The 24,607-nt window shown below is 38.8% G+C and overlaps 1 long non-coding RNA gene across 1 annotated transcript; it reads left to right on the top strand.

The window, feature by feature from the left end:
• Nucleotides 1-4,923: 4,923 nt before the first annotated feature.
• Nucleotides 4,924-20,515, top strand: LOC140650384 (uncharacterized). Its single transcript, XR_012041962.1, has 3 exons — nucleotides 4,924-5,266; nucleotides 19,509-19,614; nucleotides 20,194-20,515. It is a non-coding gene; the product is annotated as an uncharacterized lncRNA (long non-coding RNA).
• The last annotated feature ends 4,092 nt before the right edge of the window (nucleotides 20,516-24,607 follow it).

Raw genomic sequence — 24,607 nt, 5'->3', positions numbered from 1 at the left:
GGTCCCTTCTGCACTATGTTTCACAGACTAAGAGGCCATATGCCTGGCATTCAAAGTACTTCCATGTCTACTAGAGCAAGCTGCAATTCAGGTGCTGACAGATAACACCACTGCTATGTTCTGTTAGGACTGGAGTTTTGCTCCTGTACAGTGTTTAACTTTTTGGCTATCATCTTCTATTATGAGGCCCAATATTTGCTAAACTTCATCCCCAGCCCAGGCCTATGACGGACTACTTTGACAGTACATGTATGCACTGCCTATGAGCCATACCATTGTATGTGTATCTCAGCTCTCTGTTTGTCTAGAACAATAAACAGAAAAAATGTTGATGAAAAGATAAAAGTATTTTTTTCCCTTTTTTAAAAGTCCATATTAAGTTAGCTGTCTTGGAGTAGGCCCTAGGACCTAGATGAAACAGTTATAACAAAAATTAAGAAAAGATAATAGCTACCAACCATAGAGCAAACTGTGAGCCCTGTTCAAAGGTGGTAAAAAGAAAAATCTAGAATATAAACCTTACTTTTCTCCTGCTTCTGAAGCAAAAGACAGAATGGGAATCAGTTCAACCTACTCCAGTCACTGCTAGATGATGGATGACTTCATTCATTCAAGTTGTAGCATTCCCTGAGGTTGCCAAGACTCAGAGGAGACAAAAACTGCTTCTGCAAATTCCAGCACAGGTCCACGGGGTTTGCACCACAACAGGACAGCTCTGCAAAGCCTGCTGTTTCTTTACTTGGGAAGCACTCTGGTGCATGGGGGATAGATATTACAGAAACTATTAAATGGCCAGGTGGACCCTAACAGAATTGGAAACTGTTGGTTCAAAAAAGTAATGAAGCTGCAAAGACACTTTACCAAATTTGGCCAAGTTAACTTCAGACTTGGCGGTTAAAACCTCAAACAAATGGATTCCAACAATACTGTTTTTTCCAGCTCCCAGTGTCTTCTAGCATAAGCAGCAGTGCAGTTTTAGGCTTATGGTTCTTTTATGCAAGGGAAACCTCTGTTATTCTGGTGCTACTGGAATGGAGAATAGTTTCTGCAAGCAAAAGAGGAAGAAAGCTGCAGTCACATGCAGTGTCACACAGATGAAGTCATACACTGGCATAACAGCAAGTGTTGTCAGTTGTCAAAGGCCATCTGTAGCCAGCAGACTTAAACTGTCATCCTGTAAAAAGATGCAAACAAGCCTAATGGGAGATTGCATTATCCTCTCCCTGGCATTCAATCAAATGAAGCTTGTTCCCTGAACAGATATAGAAAACAAAGGGCTACATTCTTTCATTTTCTTTTTTTCTTTTTTAAAAAGAAAATCATTATTTTTTGGCAGTTGATACATTTTCAAAATGACAGGAAAAATAGGAAGAACCAAAGAACTCCAGAACTGAAGAGTCACTTGTCAAATGCGGGTTGTGTATACTCATTTGCTGCTACGGGGAGAGAGGGATTGCTCCACTGTTTGCTCTGCAGAATGGACTCACAGACTTTTGATCTGAATCATTTAGGGGTTTGCTATGTAAGCAATTTGACACTCTGTGTGCTGTCTCTGTTTTTGGGGTCGGGGGGAGTTATTTTGCAGTGCCAAACACAGTGTGGGAACTGCTGGGAAAGGATACTAAATAAGAGCTCCATTCCTTGGAGCAGGAAATGGATACACACTTAGAGATGATGCATTAAGTGTTCCTGAGAGAAAGTATAGCGATGGCTCCCAGTACACTTTGTGTATCCTCCAGCTGGTGTCAGATTTCCAAATCAGCCTGCAACTGAAGACAGGAGACGTGCTCAAGGAGAGGTACACATTCCACCACGTGTAGGCCCAAGGATGCAAGAAGGGAAATATTGCTATTCTCTATTCCAGGAGGCAAAGATAAATGTGCTTGTTTGGTTGGTTCTAGTGGAGGCAGGGGCCAAAGAAGAGGAGCACTGAAAACTGAAAAATGAGTCTTGGGATCTGTGCCTGGTACTGATGCAAATGAAGGTGAAACTATACAAACAGCAACACAATCAGACCATTCATCATTCCTTCATTAGCGGCTTTTCTTTGCAACACCACCACCAAAGAAAAAACCTTCCCTCTTTTTATGAACGACCAAGAGTATTGAAAAGAAAGCCTAATTGCTGAGTGTACAGTATGCACACTGTTTGTAAGACCGTTTGTTATGCAAATAAGATAGGCCTGAATCCATAGGTGGTGTTAGTGTAATTCAATTTACACAACCTTTGTAATACAGATACTTACTGAGTATATGATATGGAATCTCAACTCATGGCAAAACAGTTGCCTGCTACTAACAGAAAAGCTTCCAGCTACAGTGCTAAGGCAGATACAAACTCTACACTCCAGATGAAATCTGTTATCTTGCTCAGATTTCCAGGAAAGGTCAGATTTCCATAATAGATGCAAATCTAACATGCTAGCCTTGCTTACCCACATGAACACAGTTACTGTTAGTGAAAAATGATTAAATTGTTTTAAAATACTGCACGTTCCTTTAACAGAATGAAAGTCTTTCATGTTCTATTTACTTGGACGATCTAACATTAAGGTTGTGTTTTCATATATGCGTATTATACTCTGGGCTCACAGAATTCCATACTGTACAGCTGCCTGCCACTCCCCATTAAAACAACTTGACTTCAGCTTCTTATAAACCTTTGCATCAAAATCTCCATGCCATTGGCTGAAAATTTTGGCGAGCTTCAGCAAGAAATGACTCAGCTGTTTCCAAGAAATAAGTCAGAGAGAAAAATACACTGTCATGGTGATATCAAAAAAGAAAGCTTAAGAAGGTTGGGTTGGGTTTTGTTTTGTTTTGTTTATCTTGAAGACCATGTAACTGGTAAGGCGTGCATCTTGTCATCCCTGAAATAAATTTACATATAATCCTCAGAAAAATTCTAACTCACACATACTTTGTAGAGTTTCTTGAATTTGAAGCTACCAAATTTCTAGAGATCCCAATGTCTTTTACAACTCTGTATGTAATCAGACTGCGCAAACACTACCCACTTGCAGAGCGTGAGCTCCAGGGACTCACAAGGACTTTCATCTGTAACTGCTGAACCCAGATGCCAGAAAGCTGGGCACTGAAATCGAGGTCAGCAGCCTCCCCGTCCTGCTCACCATTACCTGTTCCTCAGTGCAGTCAGCCTGGAGAAGGTGGCTGTTTTCTTCAGAGTGCACATGGGACACACAGACTGACATAAGGATGTTATGAAGGAAATGAGCAGAATGGGATAAGGTGTCTTGCCTGCACAGCAACAGACAGCTGATTCTACCTATTAAAAGAAAATAAAGCATTGCCAGGTTACCTACAAAGATCACAGATGGGTACTTCGGGCAGCACAGCTTGTTTCTTAATTTCCCCTTTTTGTTCCCACTGTAATATTTGTAACACTCATTAATGCATCACGCTCACTAAACTGTTGATCTGTGGTATGATGGTGCTAGGAAGATTTCTGTGCTCAGTTTCGAATTTTTAACCACAGGAAGACAGGGAGAAATGTGGAGGCTATACGTTCAGCTCAGACTCTTTGGAGGAGTGCCTTGTATCACATTGGGATACCGCCTCTGGACTGACAGAGTAGCACTGATGCAATTCAAAGTATGCTTGCATGTCAGCTCAAAAGAGTGCTGCAGAAGCAGGATTAAGTGAAATTAATACTTCAAAAAGAAAGTGCAAAAATACCAATAATCCATAAGTGATGTGAAGGATTGCTTCAGGAAAAATCAAACAGGAGCAGAAATATCATTGCATTCTGTGGAGGCATAAGGAGGAACAAAAGAAAGTCAAGACAAAAAGGGATTAAGCCTTTGGAAACAGACCAACAGTCAAGGATTCTTTGGATTTAAGGTCAGCCTTAGCCACTGGCTGCATTGCAGAAATCGTATCTGAACAGATTAAAATAAATGCAGATTTCAGCATTGTGGTGCCTGAGCCTGAATACTTGCCAGCTCTGTCCTTGATTTGACTTATGCTTAACTCTAGGCCAAGTCTGAATAGCACTTCTTCAAATCATGGCGGATCAATAAGGATCTTTAATGCATGAGCTGCCCTATTATGAAATATACAATACACATAACTGACAGTAGGAGACAGATGAATTCACAGAAGAAAACTGAATTTCGACATACGATGCACTATTAATTTATGCAGTGCGTGCTAGTGTGCCTGGATCTTACAGATAGCTGGTAATATGGATATGCGCATGTATTTCCCAGAATCAAGTACTAGTAAAATAAAAAAGGTAGATGGAAATTTGGTTATAGCTGGAGGTTACCTGAGACATCTGTGCCAGACATAAAAGCCAGAGTAGCTATATAAAGATGACCAGGTCCAAAAATTCACAAGTTGTTCTTCCAAAGTATCTTTTCAGTATGGAAGGAACTAATTCCTTTCAATCAAAAGCTAGGGATACAAAACCACAGGAATCAAAACTAGAAAAACCAGTTGTCCTGGTTTTGGCACCACAACACCAGTTCAGATGAATTGTCCATCATGTTCCTAAAACATATACAGCTTCAAATGTAAAGTTTTAATTCTTGCTAAAATTAACACAACTGATATTTGTCAACCTGGATTTATTTCAGACTCTGTTTTTACATCTACCTTTACATGAAAATAACATGCCTTTAGAACACTTTAAAATGCACAGATGCTGAACCTGTTTAAGCGTGACTCAGAATGAAACATGAACTGCACAGTAAGAAAACACAGTCCTTGCACTGGGATTTTACAGTCTCAGATCTTGATTTTCCATTATTCACATAGCTCTCATTTGACTTCAAGACTGTGCTTAGGCAATGGCCAATATGCAAGTGACCATATTAGGGCCTAAAAGGACACAAACCGGGACCAGGAACAGAGCAGGGTGCTGAACGCTGAGACAGTTTAGTTCACTTCCTCTACAATTTAAGTCCTTACGAATTGGAATTATATGCAAGGTGCAACATATCTCATGTAAAGAGAGGAGACAGGAGAGACAATGAAGCCCTTGACCACCCTTAGGTGCAGTTCTGAGAAAGAGGAACAGTGAGGAACAGTAACCAGCTGATACAAGGCTTCAGATGGCCTGGATGGGTGAAGACCTGGGGAAAAGTGAGCCAGTTGGGCTGTCTTTATTCTGAATGCTTGTTTTCATCTTAAAAAACACAAGCCCTAAGCAAAGGAAATAGGGCCTTGCACATTTTTCTCTGGAGGATCTGCTCACCACCGTGCAGAGTGCGTCAGACACGCACAGTGACTAAAGGTCACCAAAGGTATGTCTTTAATTCCGTATTGTTTCTGTAGGTAAACTTCTCAACATCAAAAATTGAGAGATTTACTTATTTCAACTTTGCTTGTTTTTCCCTTTTTAAGTGAAACTTACCCACATTTTGTAGATTATTAACAAACAAATTTTCAGGAATAAAATAAAAAAGGTCACAAAGAAAACTAATGAATATTGCTGACAGGCATTTCAACCTGAAAGACCATTTACAGAGAAGTCTGTGAAAGAACAACATGGTTACATTTGCTCTTTGAATTAAGAGGCAGTGCTAAAGCCACATGCAAACATAACCAGATTTAAAACTGCATACCTAATTAAACTCCACAGATTAGATCAAAATAATTAAAAACATTTTTTTCTCATTCATCATTCTCAGGAATTTAGTTTAGTAGTACCAAAACAGTTATCGCTATTTCGATGCAGTTTCAACATCTCTTTTAGAAGGAGAATAGATACAAGACATGATCCCCTTTTACTTCAGCATGCTTTTTTGCCTAGTTGCTGATGCTAGTGCAGCCCTTAAAAAATTAAAGACATTCTACAAAAACTACTGGCCCCGCCTAACATTTGTTATTCACAACCAATGAAGCTTTTCCTATAGCACACATAACATTTTCCCTAGATTAAAGAGGGAAAACCAGCACTAGATAGATCCTTACTGAAGCCTGAGATACAACATATAGAAACCAAAACAAGTTTTAAACAAGCCCAGCTTGTTTGACTGAGACCCGGAAGCTCTCCAGCTACAGCAGTTCTGAAAAGAGTCTGCTATGGGCTCATTTTCCCTATTTCTGGACAGTCTAGTTTAGGGTTAGGTTGTATACCTCTAATCTACACCGCAATCTCCAGTGCAGACATGTCCTGAGGGGGAAAAAGTGACTTCCTAAAGCCCATACATTCAGTCTACAGTCATCAGGACTATACCATCGGGATTACATCACCCCTTGATTTACTTTTCCTTTTTAAAAACAGTCTTTTCAGATGCTATAGCTCAAAAATAAAGCAAAAGAACAGCAACAGAAGTACAGTGGTTTCTCTAGTTCAGGGACACTAACTGTGGTGAGACATCAACAGTTCTTATCAACAACTCTTATTTCTATATCCTTAAAAATAAAAAGAAATGTAGTTATTCTTTAAAAGCCCTTGTGGAGGAACTAATAATGAGTACTGGTGGATAATTTTTGTTACTAATAGATGCTTGAGGAGCTCCTAGACAGTAGCCAAGATGATCTATCTGCAAACAAGATGTCCTTTTGACTGAATGTTAGTCTGCAAGAAGAAACCAATTTCAAAGCAAAGGCACAAAATGACAGTCATACTGATGCACTGAAAAGGAAGGGAAAAAAGAGAGTATTATCTCAGGTGCCTAAGAGCTTGCTATATGTGTGAGTTACCCAGTACTGCAACAGGAAAACCTACTAACTCAAGTGCAGCATGACATATTTCCAGAAACCAAAAAATTTCCATGTACTCCAGTCCCCCATTTCCCTGGATAAGGAATAATTTATTATATACAATTCAGGAACAAAAATATGAGGCACAGTCTTTCTATATTCATGACCCAAGTTTGTCTCACACAGGGTAAATGGAAATTCCCTAAACGGGCAAAATGAAAGATTTTTCTATTTTGTCAAGAAGTCTGCCAACAGTGATGTCAAAGACAGAATATATACCGGACATCCAGATTGAAAAAAAAATCTCCTCATTCCTCGCCTAAGGAAAATTCAGAATTAGAACTGAACTTCAGAAATTAAGCTTATAATGGGATTCACATAGACCTTCAAACAGCCCCTAGATGTGAGGAAAGTTAAGATCCAAATTAAGACTTCTCTTTTAGGTCCACCTCTATGCCTGAAGATATCTGCTATGCATATATATAGAATTATCCTATCCTGAGATGTGGTAGTTCAAAAAGAAGCATGAACATCTCCTAGGACCACACTCAAACCAAATGAGAGTGGGTCTTCTATTTTTGGGAAGGGAGTTCAACACCTGCCAACACCAATCTCACACACAGGTAGAACTGCAGCAGCAACTATTGAAACCATCATGTCTATGTTCCTTATATTCAACTTTTACATTAAAAACTACTAATAGTCAGTTATATTACTTGTGACTAAAAATGAGAGTAAGCCCAATAAGTAAAAAGCAGCAAAATGTCAAGCAAATTTCCATTTATAGGTAAACTCTTTTAGAAATTTCAGGTTAAATGAATCATGGACACAATTTGTTTATGGCCATATTGTGAATTATGGAAAGACTGGAAGCGAAGAGCCCAGTATCTACCTATTTATTTTGAATGAACACAGTTTGCCAAAAGAAGAGGGTGCCTTTGTCAGTGTATGTACAATGTCAAGGACAGCAGTGTTCAGCACTTTAGCTAGGTTCTCTTATTCTATCACAAGAAAGATTAAGACATATTTCTATGGGATCAACACTGTCTCAGCCCTAGGGAAAGATTTATTCTTCCAGTTTCTTCTAAGATAGGTGCAATTATTATTCTAATTTTACACAGGGGAGAATGGCAACAGAGACAAATCACGTCACTTAATTAGCATCCACAGAAAACTTGACAGCGTAGTTCCAGGTTAAACTTTGTTCTCTAAGCAAATATATTTATTCAGCATTTATCTCTGTCTTTATCCCAGGAGACATGAGCAGCTCAACAGGTATATTTGGAAATTGCTGCTTCTCTGCATTCGAGGCTTCAGCGACTGCAAACTGATGCACCCAACCGGGCAACGCAGAGCTACAGCAGTCAGAGGTTCTAAACTGTAAATATGGTTTAGACAAGGACATTTTCAGTCACAAGTGGTATAATCAAATCCACTGGGGCACAGCTTTTTACAGATAGTCCAAGCAACATTTATATCCACTGACTTCAGGGGGAGACACACTTAGCACCTCAGGGTGTCATGCCTGGAAACTAAGTTTTATTGTCTCTAGCAGCAAATCAAGATTGGTATTTACTGCAGAGAGCTATTACAAGGGTTGCATAATGTTAGCAGAGTGCTGTGAACATGAAATATGCGTCGTATTATTAAATATGTGACAGATGCTCCTGCAGAGAACTCATTAATTCTAATTTCTATTCCTGTTAGTCTAGAAACATTAGCATATAATTGTTAGTTTCTAAAATATTCTGGCAAACTTTTTTTAACTGAAAAACTGTGTCAGCATTTATTTTGGAATATCAGCTGAAGCCTGTTCTCTTGTATGCCCCTCAAGTAATGTGTTACAATAACCTCAATTACCTAACAGGAAATGTTAGAGCCTCAGCAAGAAGGCTTGCTGCAAGCCTTTAAGTAGGAGCTGTGAAATTTCTTCTCAGTAAACCTAGATGAGGAAGCCTTCAGTATGACGAGAAAATTCAGAATGGACTATTCTGAAAATGAAAACCCAAACCAATGCATGTGTGATACACAGACAGACTGTATGGCAATACTACGTGTATTTTGAGATTGTATTGCAGTGCCCATCATGGAGCAAAAGGCTGAGTGAAGAAGCAGCCAGCAGTAGCATGCTGTAAGTGCGTTGTTAGCTGTAACTGCAGTCTGATATAAAGAAATCCAAAGGAATTTGCATATCTTCTTTCCTTAAAGAGTATGCTAGTTGAAGAAACACTGAATTTCTCTCTTCTGATGTTTTTTTTCCCCCCTGGAAGTCTCAAGAGCAGTTCATTCTACACAAAATCAAATCCTGGAAGTAATATCAGACTATCCGATAGCTGTGTACAAAAGCCCTGCAAAAATGAATACATCCATCTTAGTGACAGAAACAGCTCGCATTCACAAACACTGCTTCCCTGGTAAGAATGGCAGGAGACCACATGTTGTTCTGTACAATAGCATATGGGGACCAGGAATTTATTGTATGTTTCCCCAAACTACAGCTTTGGGGACAAAATCTTCTATCAGCTTAGACCTCTCAGCCTGCCTCTTTATCATCTGGTGACTTGAAAGCCTGACAAAGGAAAAATTCATTTAACCAGAAAGATATCAAAAGACGGATGTGCAAACAAAGCACAGCAGTATCCTTGCAAACACTGCATAAGAATACCAGCTGTGTATGAGAAACTAGGCTATGAGAAAGAAACATAGCTTCAACTCTTTCATAATGCTTAAAACTTGGAGATTTGCAGCAATTACAACCCCGGCCAATAGCAAAGTTGATAGTAAACATACGGGCCAATAGATCTTTGCAGGAAATAAGCTGTTTCATTATTTAATTATTTTGGGAGGAAGCTAAAGAGAAGAGAAATTCTTGAAATAAATGTGTGGGAATGTAAACACTTGCATAGCATGGTATCACAAGTGTGGACAAGAGCACTGCAGAAATCACAATGTGGTTTTGCTGAGCTGTTTCCCACAGTATGCGATTACATGATTAAAGGCTATATAATAACCCATGTACACAGGGGGGATGAACGAAATTTACATAGGCAAATCGGGGCAAATTTCCCTCTCTGCTCACTCATGCATACCTCATTTCTGATTATTTATTTTTTATTTCATTGTTCTGTTCATCTAGAACACAGGTCTGTCTTACTGAAGCTGAGGGTTGTCTTTGTTTATGGAATAGTACGATAAAACACTATGCAGCAGAATGCTTCTAGTTACTCCAAAAGCATCTGCTACTCAAAGTGTCTTACAAGGTTTTTCTTCCAAGTATGCACAGTGAGTTGCAACACTTTGCATAGCATCTGAGATGTTTTACTGCTTCAGTTTTTCTTTTAATTCCTACTAAATATTCACAGACTACAAATCTACCTCTGACTTCTTTTTGTTTGATTGGTTTTTTGAATCAGCACAGTGTGGCATCTTACCATGAATAAGAGTTCACTGCTTAAGCTTTTCAGGCAGATTCCTACAGTATCTTGCACTCTGCAATTTCACAGGAACTCAGAGTCCCAACTGAGTAGGATAAAAGTCTTTGAGATCTGTTTCTAAGCAATACCGTAACTCTTAAGCCTCTAATAATATTTGTACTTTGAGAAACCAAACTAAATTGGGTTTCTTGACTAGTATCTGTGGAGGAAAAGAAAAATAAAGGCATTTTCTGTGAAACAAATCATGGTGCGTAAGCAAATAGCATACTGCATTTCTGAACAACTGCTAAGTAAGGAAGCAAACCTTATGAAAGGATAACGTTTCATTGCATTAAAGTGTCGCACGGCTCAGAAAATGTTTTTGACAAGTCTGCGTGATGCACTTATGCTCAGTTTGGCACATTTTCTTTGTGCCATCCTGAACTATACCGAGAATTATAAGGAGCACTTTTAAAAGAATACATATGGAAGAAGAGACAAAGGGGCTAGTAAAGGGTCAATTAGTCAGACAGAAGCCATGGAATAAATGGAAATTATATATGCCAATTTTATACTTTCAATCCAACGTGGAACTTCAGTAGAACAGGGTTACACAATTTACACTATATATTAAACATACATAGATAGTTAACACATTACATGCTACAATACATTGAGAACAACGTGTTTTAAGCAGCTTACTATGTACTATACAGGATTTTATCTGTAGGACTAATGAAGGGTAATCAGGCTACTCTCTCACAGTAAAGCTATTAGTATAAATGGGACCAACTCCTAGTGTCACAGACAGCACAATGCTAAAAGGTTTAATAGGCTATTTGGCAGGAGACAGACAGAATAGATTCAGCTGCTAGAATTGTGACACTGACATTTTGCCCTTCGTTACCAGTATTCTTATCTTTCCCCATAGAAAAATAAGTGTTGGATTGTGCAAGCTGTCAGTCTATCGGTTTTTAGTTAGGCTGCACTACAACAGCCCTACTGCACAAAAAGAAATTTATTTCCCAGGAATATTTGTCATCTGTTGCTAATCAAGGTTTAATCAACTAATTAACACATAATAATTACATTCTCTGACTATCCTCCACACCCATCATCTAGAAAAGACACAAGAATAAATAAAAATGGGTGCACAAAGTATATACATATCACGGCCTCACTTCCTTCCCGTTGAATTCAACAATAAAGTTCTGAAATAATCAGGCAGAGAACATTGCCCTAGAGAATAAATTACCTAAAAGTAAAATTTTGTATCTTGACTAGTTGGAGTTACACAAGAGTTTTAGTATTAATTTATGGGTCACAGTTTTATTTCCAGTCCTGCTGACATTTTAAGGCACATGGGATACATCAGGGAAAGGATACCTGAATAGAATTGTGAAGACACATCGGATACCCTGAAACAGTTAAAAAGAAAGACAGGGGGTAGGGGGGTGGGTGGGGTGGGGGCACATGACACACAAGAAGAAAGCTGTAAGTCAGATAAAAGCCAAATACTGTGCTTTTCCAAACCAGAAAAGGGCCAGGCAGTTTTTTGCATCCTTCATAATTAATAGGGCAGAGCTCTGTTCCCAGAGTTCTCTAGTCCCTCAAGAATGCTTATCTAATCCATTTTTAATCCCTCTGTGTGTTTCACCCAAGTGCTGAGAGCAAGAAGAAAGCTCCCACATCTAGGCATCCCATCTTATTCTCTCCAATATTTATGAGAGTAAAGAAATGCTTGAACATATGTTGCAAAGCATGACTAAGCAAAAAAATTAATTCTTGCCATACCATCACCACTACACCTACCCAAGCAATTATTTATTTGCAATTAACTGGCCTTTTGCAAGGCATTATAAGGGTTTTATTTACCATACGCATTTGTTTCAGACAAGTCACTACTTGTGAAGTGAACCACATATGGAACAAGGGATTTTTTTTCCTCCTGCCATGGGCATTACCCTCTGGAATCCTGCAGTGCTTCTCTTCCTCTGTCACTAGCACTGCAAAGCCACTTCTTGCCGCAACCAATCTCCAGACAGTTTCAGTTCTTACACATAGCAATGGGTGGTTGTTGATTTGATGCATTACTTGTTGTCCTACGAATTAATTTAGGAGGACATACTATGTGGTGCTTCTTGAGACCAGCGTGTAAAAAAAATGTTCAGGCAATACACAAAAGAAAATGAAAGGGGGTTGGACTAGATGACCTTTAAAGGTCCCTTCCAACCCAAGCTATTCGAGGATTCTATACAGGTCCCAATGACTCTGGTCTCAGCACTCGATATTCTTGGGCGCCATCTGCCGGCATTTTATTAATTATTGACACCTCTAATGACATTAAACGCCCAGGTCAAAGTTGAATGTTTACTTCCAAAAGGCGTTTTCTCTTCCAGAGGTGGAAGTATGTTCACCCACAACTTCCAGCAAAGGTCTGGAACACAGATCTTTCTAGTTTTCCTCCACGCCCACTCATGGCAGCTAAAGGTGGGCCAGGAAAGCCCACCCAACACAGGACACAACTCCTCCCACAGGTGGAGAAACTCCAGGTAGCACCTTGGCCTTTCATTACAAGCCTGTGATCTGCAGCCAGCCACCCTCTCTCTTACACTCTTGCCCTAGAGGACAAAATTCAGCAATGCCAATCTCCAAGCTCTGAAGTTTCCTACCACCAACAGCAAATCATCACAGCAGATGAATATGACTTTCTGTCCAAGCTACTAAAACCTACAATATATTCTATTTATAATCCTGTTGTTAACCCACTACATGTCTCACACATTTAGAAAACAATTGATCCTAAGCCACAAAATGTTGGTCTTGACTATGAATATGACTCTGAGGTCATTCTGACCAGCAATGAAGACTGTGATTCACCTTCTTAAGAGCTAAAAGTGTGTATTGTGCCAAGATCTGGACTCAAACCCATGAATTCCCATTTCCCTGCAACTCAGAAAGACATGGATGTAAGATTCCAGTTCATGTGTATTCCTAGACTAGACATATTCTCTCTCTGCAGACAACGGCACCACACGCTGTTCTCGAAAGAACAAACTGTTGTTTGTACAGGTCTCTGTCATTCAAAACCCAATAGAATAAATACCTCTAAGAGTCAGATATTCCCATTAGGCTCAAGAGAATTAGGCATTATTCACATGTGATGAACTGAATCTAAATTTACAAGGGTATGAATCAAGAAGGGAATTTCCAGAAGCATTTTAGAATGAAAAGACCATTTAGCTGTCCCTCTTCAAACAAAACTTATGCCACATGTAGGCTCTGGAATGAGGAAGAAATTCAGCTCTGAAATTCTCTGCCAATGACACAAAACTCAATTTGGAAACATTAGCTAATGAAAAATACAAACAGGTTCCTACAACCACAGCTATGAAGACAAATTGAGTATACTCACTGAAGGGAAATTAGAAGTATTTTTAATAGCTGGGCTTAGCAGAAGCAAGTGTACAACTATTAAACCCTGTCATACATTTTTCTGCCAAAGGATCAACCCTAAGAATAACTAAAACCACCACTGTAAGTATCTCAATGTAAAGAGGTTTTCGACATGTGCAACTAATGAGGGATGTATAAATCCTTATGCATAAGAATATTTATGCCCGTACTTGGTGCTGAAGGCAAATTCTGAATATAACCTCCCTATTCAAATATTCCATGAGCAGCTGCCAGTTCCTGATTGCACTTCAAATCCCAGCCTGGAATACAACTGTTGGGATTCAAATTCATGCAGCATTACTTGTCTGTGAGTCTAATTAAAGATACAGACCTGCTGCAAATGTAGGGAAAGCAATGCCAGTTCAGCTGCGCATGACACAGCAAGCCGATTCTGCATCACTCATATTCACACACAGAACATTTAGTAAATCACCAGTCACCTTTCTGGTCTTCTGTCCAATCCAGTTTCAAATATCCCAAAGGGCAAAACTATAACCTCCCTTGAACAACACTTCCATAATATTCACACTGGTAAGAAATATATCCTCATAATCAGAATAATTTAACTGTTTATTTTAAATAAAATAAATAAACAGTAATAAACATACGGGCCAATTTAAATAAAATAAACAGTAATAAAATTAACTGAATTTTCAGTTCATATCAACACTGATATGACCTTAAACAATTCCATTCATTCTTTGGGCTTCTATATCTCCTTCTACCAAAAAGCTCAGTGAAAAGGAAGTATACAAAAAAACCAAACAAAAAAAAGGACAGACTCCCCTACAGGAATTAAAAATGAAAGGCATAAAAGCTATACATCCATCAGCTGAAGGGCCACTGGACGACAGTCTTTTCTACCTGAAAAATAAAGATATGCCTGTCTTCTGACATTCCTTCAATCTTTTTTTATGAATTCATGGTTGCTTTCTTGAGCATTCCCCACTGTTTACCCAGAAACATCTGCATTATTTGTTTTTCCCAGCTCAAAGATTGCCTATGCTTCCTTAAATTTCTGTATCTTCTATCCTCTCCTAGGGCTCTCTCCTGTTTTGTTTTTCTCCCATCTGAAAGTTTGGAAACAATATTAAAACTTTCCTCTTATCTTTCCTCCTTCCTCACTTCCATACGGGTCTCCTCTTTCAGCTTTCCTTTCTGTATTTTCCTTTCCGTGCAGCTTTTTCCTCGCTATATGCAACATACTCTCCCTCTCTGCTCTTCCTTTTCTTGAGCCATCCATTCTTTCACTGATGAAAAGGGTAACAAACCAAAAGCAACTATTTATGTACTTGATGACATGAAACTTACATTTTTATGGAATAATATTGCACATTCATGGTACAAAGTTGCAGCTTTCCATCAAATGTGAGATCCTGGATGCTCTGCCGTAAGACGTTAAACAACAACTAAGTGTCTTGGATTCCTAGCACAGAATCACCACCCCTTTCACCAGCTCTCATCTCCTGGTCCTTCCATAGCACTCATTACAGAGTTCTTTACCTTCCAGGTGACTCTTAACTAACTCTTCTTCCCCTTCTGACACCTTTCCACTTATCTTACCACTTCCTTCCCTGATCTAATGAAATCTATTTATTCCTCTTATGGATTCTCTGTGTCTCATTCCAAAGTGTTCCCTCTACTGGGACAGATACAAATTTAGCCAACTGTTCTTTCCAAGAGATGAACTTCAAATGAGAAGGCAAGCGTAAAAACTTGAGTGAATATTTGTTCTGAAGCAGTGGCAAAACCACTTCCATCAGCATACTGCAGCCTTTGGGAGTGCTATACGGCCCAGCCCAAACAGCATTAGCAAGTCTGTTATCATTGTTCTGCTGCTGCCGTCTCTACCTATTTTAATGGAAACATATACAGGAGGAGGTTATGATTTCTATTACCATGCTGCACAAGAGCCCCGTTCATAAACAAGACTTCATTTGCAGGGTACTATATATAGAACAAAAGACAATCAGCGCTGCAAAGAATTTACTGTGTGAGAGACAACACATGTACATTTTCTACAGGGGAAGCAATGAGATAATAATATTGGCCACCATGAGAAGTACTAATCATACAGTTGTGATCCAGATTTTTGTAGGCATCGCTGTAAGAATTCATATCAGGACTTTCCAAAAATGACTACGAAAACAAGCAGGTTGATCCAAACAACATCATTCATCGCAATTAAGAAAAATACAGTTGTTGGTAGAAGCTTTGACGGCAATACAACTTTTAAAGAGTAAAACGCTTCTTTTTCATATAGACTGTGTCAGACATAACGTAAAGCTTTTTTCACAAAACAGATAACAGAGAACAGCAATAAAATGTATGTGAAGGAAAACATGAATCCTTCATAAGGTGTTATAAAAATAAACGTTAGTTTGGCCAATCAATATTAATTCATTGCAAATCAAAATTGCAAAGACAGAATGCAGTAAAGCATACCGGGTATTCATGTTCTGTTACTGATGAAATAAAAAGTAATAGCTATTAAAACAAACAATAATGAAGAGGTAATGTTTAGAACTAAGAAACAGTTATTTTTCATCAGTGTTAAAGAAATTTCAGTAACAAGTCTTCACATTTAACAGCTTTGATAATGATATCAAGACTGCACATACATTTGTAGAAACACTGATGGAAAGTGTGTGGGGTTGGGTTTTTTTTAATACTTTCTCCGCTCCTAAAATAAGATGATCATAGACACCATCTTCCCCTACTTGGTAAGCCAGTTACCAAAAGCCTTCATATGGCAAGAGCCCTAAGATACATACCATGATCTCCTGAGAGCCAAGGGGAAAAGGTGCCCTGAGTGCTGACAACGGCTCCTAGAGGTCCTATCGCTCCCCTGAAGGACGCAAGTCTGTGCCAGAACAGCTTTGCTGTTGGCCCAACACAAACCTCAGCTTGCATTTGGCTAGATCGGATGCCTCATACCAAGTTTACCGGGTAAAGGCACCTAAATGACTCCTTAAGAATGCTGTTCTAGTATACAGGAGGATATTAACACTATCCAACACCAGCCACCTCATGCAATCCGCTCACCTCTTTCAAAAGTGAAGAGAGGGAAAGAAGCTACTCCAAATGGGAAATTTAGAAAGAGGCTTAACTGAAGAGCTTTGAAGCAGCCTCTGGCACCCTCTCTCCATTGTCTATGCAACAACAAGGGCAAGTACCTTCTCTGAAACATGTACCAACATTCTCCCTCCTCTTTCCTCCGCCCTTTCTATAGCCCCTGGGAAATCTCTCTCCTCCCACTCCTTAAGTTTCTTTCTGTGCCTTTCTGCTGCTGAATGATCTTGTTGCCTGAGCAACTGCAGCTGAGGAGGGGAGCAGGGAGAGGGTTCTGGCCCAGTTGTGTGCTATCGACAACAGCACTGCATTCTGACGCTGTGATGCACGATAGTGACGGTAGCAGCCTCAGGAAATTATCAGTTCAGCTGAGTTAGGTACCTTGAGTTGGGTGTAACCTCCTTACTAGGTGCTGGGGATTTTGCAGCCACCTTATATTTTTTTTCAAGTATTAATAAAATAACCTAACACTCAAGACTGTCAAACAAGTAGTTGTTTATCTTATCCACACACCTAGATTATATTCACAAAGCAGCCACATCTGTTACACTTTAATTCTGGTCCTAATAGAACTCAGAAGTACAAATTAACTGGTAATTAATATCTAGAATCCAAATAATCCGCTCTAGAAATTTCAGATTATGATGATGTATCTCTCCCTCCCTTTGCTCTTTTCATTGTGTATTTTAGAATTCAGAAAAGTAACCAGAACAAAAGCATCTATCGCTGACCTTTCCAAATCCACTTCAGTATTTGTACTTTGCTTTCTTTTCATCTTTTCTGTCTGTCTCTGGGTATTTGAACAATATCTGGTAAAATGAGAATGTAGCCTCGGTGCTATTGCTGTACAAGAAATAATAAACTCTGCAAGATATCCAGCAGAGATTTATTTTCTAATACTGTTTTATTGAAAAGATTCCTTTTATTTTTTTTTAAAAAATAGTGTTTGGTTTATAAGGTTTTGTGTTCCTCCAGTATATGAAACACTACGGGTTGCCTCCCCCCTCCCATGATGGTTTATGATCAAAACGATCGTAATTGACTACCTGCTGCTCTGCTGATTGCAGGAGGGAGGGCTGTGCAGTTTTTCCTGCATTTGAGCAAAGCGTCACTTTGAACATAAAGCATGGAATCGTCTGCGTTGATACTTCTTAACAGATGTTAGGACCAGTCTTGTTGATAAAAACCCAAACCATGAGGGACTGCAGAGCTAAATGAGTGTAGCTACTATGGCATTTCACTCTCTTTCTTATTATTATTTAGTTTTTACTTCTAAAGTAGAAATGTAGTTACTCAGAGGTTCCGTTACATCAGGGGTTAATGGTGAGTTACTGGAAAATGATTTGACCTTTTGAATTTCATATCAATGTGAGCTTCATTCAAAATTAAATACTCCAGCTTATCAAATCTGCCTTCAGCAGCTGCATGCTTGCTAGTTCTGCCCCCTGCACTGTATTTATAGCACTTTTTCATTTAGTTTTTGGACTATGTTTATTTTTGTTGAGCGTAAAATAGTGAACAACTGGAGTTTAAGCTTGACAGAACCCAACCACAAAAGCTCTGAAACTAATCCTTCATTTCTTGCTCTGTTACCTTCAGAGATAACCTACTTCCACTTTCAGCTATCCAGCAGAATAGTCAGAGTGAATATCACTGGACCAAAACACAGTCTAGAATTTATGGTTTACTAAATTCAGTGAGAAGCCTTAATTAATGAAGTCTGGAGCGCTGTGACTAGATAGCAGATCCATCAATTCATTTGGAATGAAACTATCAGGATTTCTCAATGTATCTGGAAGTTTCAAAACCATCTGTCAAAACAATGTTAATACATCTAGGACATAAGTAATTGTGCTTGGGAGAGCTTAGATAATTGGTCAGGTACATCCAGCACTGCCTCTTCAATAGCTCTTTTTGACTAATGGCTTCAGCAATGATGCAAATCAGGTGACTGTATATACAGCTTTCAAAAACAGAAGGGAGGCTCACAGAGTCATAAAATTTAGTGAAGGAAAAGGCCTAAGGCCAAACATCCTCAGTGTGAGTCATGGATTTCAGTGGGATTACAGAAGGATGGAAATAGAACACATTTACCGTATTAGGTCACCATGCTAATACCATTAATCTTCCACCAGTGACAGATTGCTCCCTACCATTCTGTGATTTAAAGTATGAGGATAATTGGCCCATGGGGATACAAGAAAGCTAGAAGAAAAAAAAAAGTGATATAATGGGAAGAGCCTGAAGAAACCACATAAAACAATATTTAGAAACCGAGTATCTTAATTTTCCCTAAAAGGTCCTAATGAGTATCACTGATGGACTTTTATTAATATAAACCCTTATCAATATCTTCATCATTTATGTTTACCAATACAAACTCTTTTATACTGATAATCCTCTACCTGTGATTTGCATTTGGTGAAAGCTGTATCACAAAATTTTATTTTGCTTTTGATAACTTCAGAAAACCTCTCACATCTCATAGGAGTTTTGTGATTAAAGCATGCAAAAAGATACCTAAGTTACGGCCACCTCGTTCTCTCCATAAAACCTGCCAAAGTAACATAAAAAAACCAACCTCACAAAGACAAGAATGCAATAAAAAATAGTCTTATCATTTCTTTAAGCTCTAAGGAAATTTCTTAGCAGGGGGTGGAGCAAAATCATCTTCTATGCGGTAAGGGCACTCACCTGGGAAGTGGATCTTGGATGGGCTTTGTACTTTTTCCAGGGAATAATGTATTAATTTAAAGACAGACGATGAATAATGAATTAATTTTAAGACAGAAGAATTACATGAAGCAGGAAGCACAGCTTATGAGTTCCTCTTTCAGGTAAGTGTCCTGGGCACTAGGCTACATAACTACCCTCATGTTGTTTCCTCTCATTCCAGGACCTTTAATCTCCCATTCAGCACCTATCTTGTACAAGCCTAATTTCTTCATTAAATCAAGGTATAAATCTGTGGCTGACCTTTGTGAAGTTTGCATTTGAAGGAGGTGAGTGCAGCACACCAGTCAAGTAGAGATAGGAATTACATCAGCTAGTCAGAGCTTGGCAATAATAAATTGCATAGGACCATGAGGCTGTGTACCTGTAAATTTTTTTCATTCTTGAAGTATTTTTAAAACTCACAACCACTTTATTATATTTTGACTAGACTGTTTTATCCAAGTCAAAGTCTGTCAAACACCAGGAAAACGTTAAATTCTGAGTTTGATTAATAAATAAGAGAAAAGAGAAATGTGAGTACTGCCAGTATGAAAAATGTTTCAGAATCTCTCTTACCAATAAGGTGATAAGACAGCTCTCCTACTTCTCCGTCTGTGAAACTGGGTAATTCTTCTTCAAAATAATGTCTGAGACTGGGGACAAAGTTTTGTAAGGAATGGATTTTTAAACTTGCTTAGGCATTTACAGATGTCTCTAGCTTTCTGAAATTCCATCTCTTCTTTATATGTAACTTTGGGTGTTTGAATATTACTAAAATACTACTTGGCTTTTACAGACACTTTGGGTAAAAGTATGTTGTCACCTTGCTAAATAGAATTTTTAAGACAGTTTTTATTTTTTTCAAGATGAAGTGACTGAAAATTTTTGAGGTTGCCGAATCAAAGACACAGGTCTAAATCGTTGTAAATCCCAACAGATGACTAGCGACTGACTCTTGGACTGGGAGACACCAAGTTCTTCTGAAGGAAAAGGCGGTATATAAAGGCAACACCAGTATAGTCCTCCCCACTAACAGTTGCGTTTGCTGTAGAGAGCATACATTTGAGACTGCACTTGCATTGTTTTTCTTATGTAGCATGATTTCTAAAACTTCCAGAGAACGCTTAATACAAAACAGCTAGCAAGTAAATAGGCCAACTAAAGAAGCACGTACCTCAAGCCTGCCATTTGATCATGTATTCTTGCTAGAAATCACTGCTGCACAGTAAAAATGGCTATAAAGAAAAAGAATAAAACTTTGTGGTTTAGCCCATCACCGTCTTGTTCGATTTAACAAGCACTTTCATTTTTCAGCTGCTGCAAATATTAAACAAGAACCATGAAATCACTCTGGAGACTATCGCAGTTACATCTGCACTGCTTTGTCATGCATGATGTCAGCTTTTGTGCAGTAAGAATGTCAGTGATCTTTTCATTGTTTTCATCCTTTTGGTCAAAATCCGATGTATGTTACACTGAAAATCCAGTTACAATATATACAGTGTTTCTGAGGTCAAACACCCCATCTTATCTTATAATCTGTGTCACAACTAATCAGATAATGATTTGTTGTCACTCACTACATATATAAGAAATAGCACCATTAAAACTAATATACATTCACCAGCATAAAATGAAATGAGAACATTGAACCTGAAGTTTCAGTAGGCATAGCAATGTATACTAATAAATCAATTTTCATCTAGCATGGACTGTCTGTTTTTTCCATGAAGGTGTATTACTACTTCTGAGAGTTTAGAACTGCTTTCTTTTCCCGGCATACAAAATATATTTGGCCATTCTTTCTGAGCCCTTGCTTATGCCCAGTATTTAATTATACTTCAGGTTTGAACTTTACAATGCAAGTTGGTCACAAGTAAAATTCTAGAACTTCATAAGTAAATTAAATTATATAAGTGGGAAGAGAAATGGCTATTGACCTCTGCATTCATCACGTCTGACGTTACCAGACTCTGGAAAAAGCTCTCCTATGGAATTCAACTGCTCTGCATTTCATAATCAAAAAGTGCAGAAGTCTGCGGTCACTCGGGTGGTGTCAAGCTGAGTTAAGGAAAAGATCAGGTGTCAGTAATGAATGCTCTAGTTCCGTTACAGAAATAACAGTCTGGACAGCTAAAACAATCTCAGTCTAGAAAATAAACATTTCATGCTCCCTGCATTTCTTATAAAACCAAGCAGTCTCCAAAGCATGCTAGCCTGTATTTGCAAACAGTGTGCAAGACTTTTTTATTTTTTTTCCAATCATAAGCACTTCCTCAGGGCACTATTCTGGAGATGTGCTATGTTCAGAAGTCTCACAGAAGCCACCAGCATTGACTTTTTCACCTGACTGCTCTGGGAGTATCTGCATCAGCATATATATTCATAATGGCAGGATTACGTTCATTTCAATAATAGGAATAGCAAAAAGCACTAAAAGGAAAAACTACATTCTTAATTTGTAGTTCACCCTCAGTAATTCTGGGAGAATGTACCTGAACATCAGTCAAAATTCAGCTGCAATGATATGTAAAGTAGACATCACCTAAGGCATTTATTCTTGAATATGTTCTTTAAACTGAGGCTTTAATAAATGTTTTAAATCTCTGTTCTCACAATCTTTTGACAATATCACCTCTTTTTCCCCCCTCTGCTGCAAATAGGATTATATCAACTGCCCTTTGACTTTTAAAAATGCTAGAAATTCCTTCTCAGCATAGCAGATGGAGTACAGAAAATGTTACATCAGATTAAAAAAAAAGTCACCTAGGAAAAGATGTGATCAGCTAAGACAACTACAAAAGCGTCCTGGCAAGGCCTTACTTCGCAGGGTCGCAGAACTTACCTTTTTCTACAGCACTGACCACACTTCAAGCACTACTAAACTGTCCAGTCTTTGACAGATTTGAACCACTCTTGAGGAATAAGTTCTAATGCTCATTACAAAGAGTGTATCCCTAATAAAACTTGCATAAATTGCAAGGTCTTCAGAGCAGTAATTATTCACAAGCATTTGGAAAGACACTACTAAGTGGCAGGCATTACTAGAAAAAAATATTTAACACTATTTTATTTCAGAAAATATCTCTATATTTATACATTTAACTTAAGGGTTATATTTACAGGACATTATTCTACATGTTGAAAACTGAACTTGCATACCTTTCCCTGTTCCTCATCCACACAATACTTACAGTATCTGTAGACTTGTAATTCTTCTCTTTTAAAGAAAGTTCTCTTGTGAATCCTAACTCTGTAGATCTATCCGTATAATAAATATGGCCCAGCAGCTTTTTAAAAGTGCCAAAATGTATTAAAACTGAAACAAAACAGCAGTAGTTATATCTAGCTTAATTATAGAGATGTCTGTTATTTGGGAACATGTAGCACAGTGACAACAGTAAATGACATTCAGGATTCTTCCTGTTTATACTGGTTGTGGGCTGAGAGCTAAAAAGAGGCTCTGCCAACACGCACCCAGTGAATCTGCTGGCATAGGACTGCAGTTGGACATCTTCCTTCCCCTAAGACTGAGTTACCCATCTCTTAATAATCAGTCTAAGCTAAGTTCCCATACTGGCTCTTATGGCGTAATATAGTCCTCAAATCACACAATTCCCACTGCAATCCAAGGAGCAGGGGAATGCACGTAACTGAAGCCTAAATTTGTTCTAGTAGACATTTGTTGCCTTTTGGCAGGATTTGTTAGATTATCTTGATACTATGACTTGTACTGTGACTCTAGTGATGCAAGCCTTCTGGCCTATCAGGAAAAAACCCCAAAAGACCATCAGGTATGTCTACATCAGGATATGTCTACACTGCACAATGCCCTTTGTCCAGCTCCCTCAGAACGACGATCCACTCGGAGCAGTTTCCCTTACCCACGCTGATCCTAAACCCTGTGCAGCATCTCCCTCCAGCACTATACTAAAGGACAGACATGATGTACTGAAGCTGAGAACAGGATGGAAAGTATATGCATACCATTCCCATACCATACCATTCCAGAGTACAATACGCCAACTTTCTTCTACACTGAGAATACATTTCCAGTTAAACAAAATACAAACATGCACACGTTCTCACACAGACATATGAAAGGGGAAAAATAACTGATATTTGATGGTAAAATAATTCTCAGCACTGTTTCCGCATGCTTAGGGTTTACTCCGGTTCATACAAAGAGCTAGAAGACTTCTTAGCTTGACTGCTGTAAGAGCTCCCTCTGGCGTTACATAGAAAAACGACCAGAAAACATGTTCCATTATCCTTGCATCTTTTTCATGTGTAAGTGGCGACTTTTCAAACACTCCATCCTGCGAGGTGAGAATACACGCGATTTTTGGAGGTAACTTTTCATGCTTATTTTCTGCACAAGCAACTGCTATCTTATTCCAGTCTTCCAAAGTACAGACGATATCACTTAGAATAACCTGTTCCAATGCACCTAAGAAAAAAAACAACCGCATTTACAGATCCTGCATTTGCCCTAATAAGCTTTGTACTATTCACATTAAGCATACTGCACAAATCATGCACTGTTTTTATAGATGGATTATAAATCCTAAGACCGAGATAAAAAAAAAAGAAAGCTGATCAAATTAAAGACCCATAAGAAAAACAATGTTTTATTTTCACTGAAAAAGCTTTAAAGGCCAAAATCCCTGATTGTACTCAAAATCACTTCTGAAACCCGTAAGAGCAACAGAACGACAGGGCAGTTGCAGGCACTGAAGTTAAGGGCAGTTTATTGGAACAAGACACAATAAGCACAACAGATGCAAATAACCATGCCTGGACATAGAAAACCTAATTTTCAGAAATATTATCTTTAAATTTAAGCACTTTTCCTGGCTAAGTCCAGGCAGATAAGCATTAGTTTGTCTGCAGAGTAGTTTCAGGACCTGGCACTTGCTGCCCATGTAGTTTGTTGCAGCTGCCTGCCCTTGGCTTGAGTTCATGCTGCCTGAAGAGCTTCTGCCACTGTGTCTGGCAGCATAAAAAAAAGTCCCTCTAAAAACTTACAAACCTTACAACAAAGTAGGCCTTTGTTTATTTTTTTGTGTCCTAAGCAGTAAGTGCTGAAGTTGCAGGTTGCCCAAGAGCCAGGCTATAGAGGATCTGCTAGAAGCAAGCAAAGTGCTTGCAGAGTTATTTCAGTGCCAGGGTTGCCCCAAGGGGTGCTCTGTGCAACAGCACAGACTGAACCCTCGTGTGACCAAGCAGGATGGGCCCTCAAATCTGACAGAGTGACCCTCACCCCTGCGGGCGCTCCGG

Source organism: Ciconia boyciana, chromosome 3, assembly GCF_034638445.1.
Source record: "Ciconia boyciana chromosome 3, ASM3463844v1, whole genome shotgun sequence".
Lineage (NCBI taxonomy): Eukaryota > Metazoa > Chordata > Aves > Ciconiiformes > Ciconiidae > Ciconia > Ciconia boyciana.
Note: the sequence above shows the minus strand (reverse complement) of the source record. Positions and strands in the feature narration are given on the sequence as shown.